The sequence below is a fragment of the Rattus rattus genome, chromosome 9 (assembly GCF_011064425.1).
Source record: "Rattus rattus isolate New Zealand chromosome 9, Rrattus_CSIRO_v1, whole genome shotgun sequence".
NCBI classification, from domain to species: domain Eukaryota; kingdom Metazoa; phylum Chordata; class Mammalia; order Rodentia; family Muridae; genus Rattus; species Rattus rattus.
In genome coordinates, this window is record NC_046162.1 from 31864636 (window position 1) to 31873368 (window position 8733).

An 8733-nucleotide genomic window follows, 5' to 3' on the forward strand; every position below is an offset into this window, starting at 1 on the left:
ACACAGCATAGGGTGTGAGGAGAGCAATGGTCTGAAAAATGAATGGACCACATCTTGGAGCTTTGGAGCTCAGGCTCAGGGATTGCAGAGAGAGGACAGAGGAGCACGTCAGGGCCATCCCATCTGTGTTTCAGTTGCTCTCTTTAGAGGGAGGAGGGCTCATTCTCCTCCGGAGCCAACTTCATTTACCTCCTGAGCAGAGGTAAAAGCTCTGAAGGAACAGTAAGACCCCTTGTCTTTGTGGCTGATGACAGAAGTGTGTGTGTGTGTGTGTGTGTGTGTGTGTGTGTGTGTGTGTGTGTGTGTGTGTGTGTGTGGACAGCTCTGCCAAGTGGCAGCAAAGCATGGAAGCTACGCTGACTGTGTTTGTCACTTACCTCGTTGCCTTCCCTTCCTTTTTGTGCCTTGGTCTGATGACCAGACACAACTTAGAGACCCAAGAGAGGAAAGTCGCACTGGGCACACCACAACCCAGATAGGACCTTGCAAAGCAAGGCCTAGGGCACGTGCAGTGGTCCATTTTGGGTGAGCTACAATGTGAGGGCTTAGTCAACTGTGTTAAGTGGTAGCTCTGGTCATGCTAGAGGAACAGTTCTTTTCCAAGGGGCAAGCACATGGGGTAGTGGGTTCCAGAATTGCTAGAGGACCCACAGTTCTCTGTAGTCTTTCTCTGTTGTGATATATAAACATGTGGTTGTTATCACAGAAGTTATGGGGGGAAAGGTTAAAATACAAGGCACATACGTGAACACACACACTAAGGTAGAAGCTTCACTCTGCCACCTGTAGCTATGTGTGAAAGTGTCCCACATGCCTCAGTTTCCCTACTTGTAATTTGGGCTCATTGGTAAAGGTAGTGATAAATTCACCACCAGTGTCTTCACAGACAGGAGTCACTGGTACTTAGTGTCTGTTCAGTATTCAGGGGTATCTATTGCATTGCCTTTAATTGGAAGCCAGTAGTCTGGAAACTTCCTGAAAGGACTAGAAGAGATTCTCTCTCTCTCTCTCTCTCTCTCTCTCTCTCTCTCTCTCTCTCTCTCTCTCTATATATTTGCCCACAGCAATAAACATAAACACTTCTTTATCTAACACTCACATCAGTATTATTACTTTAATCAATAAGCCCAAATTGTAGGTACGGAAGCTGAGGCATATAGGACACCTTCATACTCAGCTAGAGGTGGCAGAATGAGGTTTCTACCTCAGCTGCTGTTTGCAGCACCTGTTTCCTCTCCTCCACCCTCGCCCCAGCTGTGCTGGGTCAGGTCTAGCTTCCGATTTGATTTGCATCAATAACTCGAAACCATAATGCTGTTAGGGAGCGCCCAGCCCAGGCAGTGCCGTGCACACCCCGCACTAAAGAAGAAACTAGGTCACAAGCTATCCAGGTACGAGACCAATCAACCGATGAATTTAAATTTTACTGCCAAAGAAAAAGAAAGAAAACTTAAGCCAAAGTGCCCCCCAAGACTTTGTCACCAGCCTCTTGGACGGGAGTTAGGGGTCTTCAGTGTTTGTTCAATACTCAGGGGTGTCTGCTGGAAAGCCTGTAATTGGAAGTCTGGAAACTTCCTGAAGGGACTAGAAGAGAGTTTCCTAAAGTGACTTTGTGCGCTGCACACCACACTGCTCCCCACCACTGCCTCAGGGTCTCTTCTCCACCTTTCCTTCAGTTAAAGGCTCTGATCCTTCCTGTAGTTTCCCCTCAAGGAGAAACACTTTCTAGTTTCCCCCTTTTGTGCCGAGGGCTCCAGAGTCTGATTCAGGTGGAGAGGACTGGTTGGAGAAAGGGGGAAGCTAGATATGCTGAATTGGGGTGCGGTGATGGTGGGGGGCTGGAGACCTCGGTGAAGAGGCCTCAGACCGAGCTAAGTTGTCCTGGTGGGGGACCGCGTTCTCTCTGCTCTGCTGTGATCCCCGGGATGCTCCTTTCTGACGATACGAAGGCTAAAGAGCTCGTGCACACTGCAGTACATCTCTCACATCCGCTGTGTTGCACTGTTTTGCAAACCACAGTTGGTATGGTTCATCTTGCTGCTATCTCCATAAACTACAAAGGGCAAATGAGACTTCCGCACTTCCTTCCCTTATCCCACTCCAGTGCCCTCTACTGCGTGCTAGCTTGCGCTGGTGTGATTTTACTCAGTCTATAAAGGGATTTCCACCCTCAGAGTCTCCAAGGACTGAGTCACTTTACGATGAGAGTCCCAAAAGCATGAACCGTAAAGGGGGAAAGGATGCATCAGACCCTTGCCTCCTCAGAGGCAAGCCTGAACGGGCATCTCCCCTAAGAGACCCAAAATACGTCCATGAAACCACCAGAATTGGGGGATAAGAGCTTGCATCTATGAGATGCTTCTCCTAGGGTCTCTGTCTTTTTCTGCTTTCTGTTTCTAGAAGTTTCATACAGGTATTGCAAAGGAGCCACATACCTTTCAGGTAACAGCAGAAGATCCAAGTGTTAGAGGGATGCTGGCAATCTCACTTCCCTCTAAAGGGGGTGATTGTGAAGTGCTAGGCCCTGATGCTAAGATGCATTAGACGTGGGCTGGCAGCTGAGTTCAGGAAGGGGATGCGGCTCACTGGTGACAGAATTACTCACCCACCTTCCATCTTAGGACATAAGCTATTGGTTCTGCCCTTTGTTATAAAAACCCAGATAGATAGAACAAAACGAGGAAGTCTCCGTCACATCCCGTCCCTGTGGAAAAAGATCTCAAGCTAAGTTTCCATAGAAAATGTCCTTCCAGGGTCTTAAAAAGAGGCCAAAGGTGCCCAGGAACTTCATCAGAACAGGCTGCATCTGCAGGGGCCGAGAGCAGAAGAATAATACCGGCCTAGGATTTTTGGATGAAGATGGATATCCAGGGAGGTTGGATGTGTCCAGCCCCTTTTGCTACCTTCTCCAGTCACACTGAGACAGACTGCAATCTCCATTAGAAGTTGGGAAGTGCTTGTGCGCCCAGCTCCTACTTAACCCATCGTATCCCTCTCTGCAGGGAAACACCTGCTTGGGAATCATCTGGGAACATCGCCACAAGCAGACTTACAACAGTGCTCATACACAGCTTGGAAAGAGTGGGGTACAAGCATTTCTTTAGTGAAGCTGCACTCTACATAGAGCTGAGTAGGCATAGAAGAGAGGCCGCTAGAGATGGAGAATCCACTCTTCTCTTGAGTTGGTTATATGAAGTGTGTCCTTCCTCTTTTAAGTCTCTCCAGTCATTTAGCCTTCACCCTCACTCTTGCTTTCCCACTCCTCCCTCTCTCTCTCTCTCTCCCTCTCTCTCTCTCTCTCTCTCTCTCTCTCTCTGCATTCTCACCCACTAATCTCCCACCAAGCAGGGGGGCAAAGCTGTCCACTACACCCTCTGCTCATGAGCATGACATCCTATAGGTGTCTTTCCTATCCATCAGCACTCTTTCCCAAGATCCTGCTCCGAGTTCCTGCCCAATGGTTGGACTTGACCTCTTCCAATGGGCATGCCTCTTTCTTCTCAGTCTTCATGCACGGGGTCTCTGAGACCATCACAGCCAACAGGGTATCCATCCACAGGACACAAGAAGGCAGTTTGGTTCAACACAACTAAGCAGCCAGTTACTGGTTTAAACTTCTTGGGAGTTTTACTCCCCAAGTAGTTTATTTTAGGCATATGTCTGCCCAGCACATAAATAAATGTGACTGCGATGAAATCTGTCTAAGGTGCATGTGATGCCTTCCACAAAAATAGACTCCATAGATTGACTGAGAAAAGACAAGTTTTATGATAAGAGTCTCGGGGAGGACCCCGTGGGGTCTCAGCCAATTAACTATGTCTGCTCCCAGCCTCCTGGGCAGCTAATGGGTTATGTGTTTCTTCTTCTGAAGGGTCAATCCTGTGTTTAACATTCCAGGTTCCCCTGGTGCTTATCTGTGAGCACAAGGAGCCCTGTGCATCTGTATCTCCCCCTTCTTATTTTTTTAAAGGAAAACTATGGTTGTAATAGAGGGCAAGGTTGAGTGCATTGCCTTCATGGCTAGTATAACTAATACAGGCAAGCATAAAATAATTATAAGAATAGTTAACAGAGGACTGAGGAAAGGGGAAAGCCATCTCAACATGATGGGTGTTCAGAGGTCACTTAAGAGCTTTTATCTCTTTTTTTTTTACCTTTTTTTTTTTACTTTTTTTTTTTTTTTTTTTTATTTTTTATTATTATTATTATTATTATTATTATTATTATTATTAACTTGAGTATTTCTTATATACATTTCGAGTGTTATTCCCTTTCCCGGTTTCCGGGCAAACATCCCGTTCCCTCCTCCCCTTCCTTATGGGTGTTCCCCTCCCCCCTCCCCCATTGCCGCCTCCCCTGACAGTCTAGTTCACTGGGGGTTCAGTATTAGCAGGACCCAGGGCTTCCCCTTCCACTGGTGCTCTTACTAGGATATTCATTGCTACCTATGAGGTCAGAGTCCAGAGTCAGTCCATGTATAGTCTTTAGGTAGTGGCTTAGTCCCTGGAAGCTCTGGTTGCTTGGCATTGTTGTACATATGGGGTCTCAAGCCCCTTCAAGCTCTTCCAGTTCTTTCTCTGATTCCTTCAACGGGGGTCCTGTTCTCAGTTCAGTGGTTTGCTGCTGGCATTCGCCTCTGTATTTGCTGTATTCTGGCTGTGTCTCTCAGGATCGATCTACATCCGGCTCCAATCGGTCTGCACTTCTTTGCTTCATCCATCTTGTCTAATTGGGTGGCTGTATATGTATGGGCCACATGTGGGGCAGGCTCTGAATGGGTGTTCCTTCAGTCTCTGTTTTAATCTTTTGCCTCTCTTCCCTGCCAAGGGTATTCTTGTTCCCCTTTTAAAGAAGGGTGAAGCCTTCACATTTTGATCATCCATCTTGAGTTTCATTTGTTCTAGGCATCTAGGGTAATTCAAGCATTTGGGCTAATAGCCACTTATCAGTGAGTGCATACCATGTATGTCTTTCTGTGATTGGGGTTAGCTCACTCAGGATGATATTTTCCAGTTCCAACCATTTGCCCTTAATTTCATAAAGTCGTTGTTTTGATAGCTGAGTAATATTCCATTGTGTAGATGTACCACATTTTCTGTATCCATTCCTCTGTTGAAGGGCATCTGGGTTCTTTCCAGCTTCTGGCTATTATAAATAAAGGCTGCGATGAACATAGTGGAGCACGTGTTTTTTTATATGTTGGGGCATCTTTTGGGTATATATGCCCAAGAGAGGTATAGCTGGATCCTCAGGCAGTTCAATGTCCAATTTTCTGAGGAACCTCCAGACTGATTTCCAGAATGGTTGTACCAGTCTGCAACCCCACCAACAATGGAGGAGTGTTCCTCTTTCTCCGCATCCTCGCCAGCATTTGCTGTCACCTGAGTTTTTGATCTTAGCCATTCTCACTGGTGTGAGGTGAAATCTCAGGGTTGTTTGCTTTTATCTCTTTATGCAAATCGTGAATTTGGCCTTCTGTAATACAAGAGAAATTTAACATATTAAAGCAACATGTGTCAGGAAATTGTTGGCAACCAAAATTGTGCTTCAGCAACAAATTTTCTGTAGTAGCTCCATTTTATAAAACCATGGCTTCCAATTCAACCATCTCTGGGTTAATTTCTGCTAAAATTATTGCTATAATATTGGTAGTTTTACTAAATGTACAGACCACTCTCTTTGTATTCCACTAATCATTCCTGGGATTGGTAATAAGAAAGCTGCAGTAGATGCAGCCATTACAGGGTCCAATAGATGCAAAGAATCATCACAACTTGGTGTTGGAGGAGGCCTCTTAATTCTATTGGTCAATTGTAAAGATGGCCTATCCCACATAACACCATTTAACTCACAAGAAAAGTAGTATGTGTAGCATTTGCACGCGCGCGCGCACACACACACACACACACACACACACACACACACACTCAGATCCATTCCAAAGGCAGTTGTTTGCCAGAGAGAAGGGTACAACTAGAGGTGGAATTACAATAAGCAGAGATAAACAAACAGTATTGATGGGACCTGACACTGGTGCAGGGGGATTCGAATGCATATGAGTAACTCTTATGCAATATATATATATATATATATATATATATATATATACTTTAAAGAGCCCAGGAATAGACGGGTCACCTCTGATGCAAAAAGATTAAGCTTGTTGACTGTCAGTCACCAAATGAAGCCAGAGTTTATTTTCTAAACCACTGGTGACAGATAGTGTTATTATACAACAATATCAACTTTGGTAAGCAATACATCAGACATTCCATTTTTCATCTTTATACAACTATGATTTCCATTAACAGAGCTTTCTAAAGAGCCCTGAATTATTCTACAATCCATATTATTACACCTGGGCTGATCAATTAGATTAGTCCCTTCACATTATCTTCCATTCATAAGATTCAATGTTTATATAACATTTTTTCGTCCAGACAATTGGTCCCAAAGAGTAAAGGCAATCTTTAACATGGCAAAACAATGTTATGCTGTCTCCTATTACAGGGGTGCCTTTTACTGCACCTGACAAAAGGCATTAGGATTCTGGACTGACAAGCTGACAATGAACAAAGATAAGAGCATCACTTCTGATCCGAGGGACCCGCCTGGAACCCTCAGAACCCAGGAACCCAGAAGTAGTCTGGGACAGGATCCTTCCGGTTTCCATCTGTGCCCAGAGCTGACAGTCCCAAAGCTCTCTGTACCCCAATCCTGTAGGGGAGAAAGCTGGACTCTCAGAAGTGTGGACAATCCTGAGAGCACAGGGAAGACCACCAAGTCTGCTCACATTTCCTGGCCCAAGAGGAACCTGCCTGGAGCCCTATGGACACAGGAATTGAGGAGGAGTCTGGAACAGGATCGTTCAAGTTTCTATGAGAGCCCAGAGCTGACCCAATCCCACAGCTCTCCTTACCCAACTGGGAGAAAGCTAGTCTCCAGGAGTGCTGACCCACAGGCTTACAGGAGGGTCAAGCCACTGTCAGAGACAGCAAGACCAGCTAACACCAGACATAACCAGATAGCAAGAGGTAAGTACACGAACCTAAGCAATAGAAACCAAGACTACTTGGCATCACCAGAGCCCAGTTCTCTCACCAAAGAAAATACTAGATATCCCAACACACCAGAAAAGCAAGAATTGTATTTAAAAATCACAACTCATGATGATGATAGAGGACTTTAAGATGGACATAAATAAATCCCTAAAGAAATATAGGACAACACAGGTAAACAAGTAGAAGCCCTTAAAGAGGAAACACAAAAATTCCTTAAAGAATTATAGGAAAACACAACCAAACAGCTGAAGTAATTTAACAAAACCATCCAGGATCTAAAAATGGAAATAGAAAAAAATAAAGAAATAACAAAGGGAGACAACGCTGGAGATAGAAAACCTAGGAAAGAGATCAGGAGTCATAGAAGCAAGCATCACTAACAGAATACAAGAGCTGGAAGAGAGGATCTCAGGGGCAGAAGATACCATAGAAAACATCGACACAACTATCAAAGATAATGGAAAATGGAAAAAAGCTCCTAGCCTAAAACATACTGGAAATCCAGGACTCAATGAGAAGATCAAACCTAAGGATAATAGGTATAGAAAAGAGTGAACATTCCCAATTTAAAGGGATATTAAATATCTTCAACAAAATTATAGAAGAAAACTTCCCTAACCTAAAGAAAGAGAAGCCCATAAACATACAAGAAGCCTACAGAACTTCAAATAGATTGGACCAGAAAAGAAAATCCTCCCATCATATAGTAGTCAAAACACCAAATGCACAAAACAAAGAATGCATATTAAAAGCAGTAAGGGAAAAAGGTCAAGTAACATATAAAGGCAGACCTATCAGAATCATACCAGACTTCTCACCAGAGACTATGAAAGCTAGAAGATTGTGGGCAGATGTCATACAGACACTAAGAGAACACAAATGCCAGCCCAGGCTACTATATCCAGCAAAAACTCTCAATTAACATAGATGGAGAAACCAAGATATTTCATGACAAAACCGAATTCATACAGTATCTTTCCACAAATCCAGCACTACAAAGGATAATATATGGAAAACTCCAACATAAGGAAAAAGCAAGAAAGCAATCTTTTTGCAACAAACCCAAAAGAAGAGAGCCACAAAACATAATTCCGCCACTAACAACAAAAATAACTAGCAATTTTCAAATTCATTTGGAATAACAAAAAAAAGCAGGGTAGTAAAAATAGCCTCAACAGTAAAAGAACTTCAGGTGAAATCGCTATCCCTGAACTCAAACAGTATTACAGAGCAATAGTGATAAAAACTGCATGGTATTGGTACAGAGACAGACAGACCAGTGGAATAGAATTGAAGACCCAGAAATGAACCCACACACCTATGGTCACTGATCTTTGACAAAGGAGCTAAAACCATCCAGTGTAGAAAAGGTAGCATTTTCAACAAATGGTGCTGGTTTAAGTGGAGGTCAGCATGTAGAAAAATGCAAATTAATCCATTCTTATTGCCCTGTACAAAGCTCAAGTCCAAGTGGATCAAGGACTTCCACATAAAACCAGATACATCAAACAAATAGAAGAAAAAGTGGGGAAGAGTCTCGAACACATGGGCACTGGGAAAATTTCCTAAACAGAACACCAATGGATTATGTTATAAGATCAAGAATCGACAAATAGGACATCATATAATTGCAAAGCTTCTGTAAGGCAAAGGACACTGCCATAGGGACAAA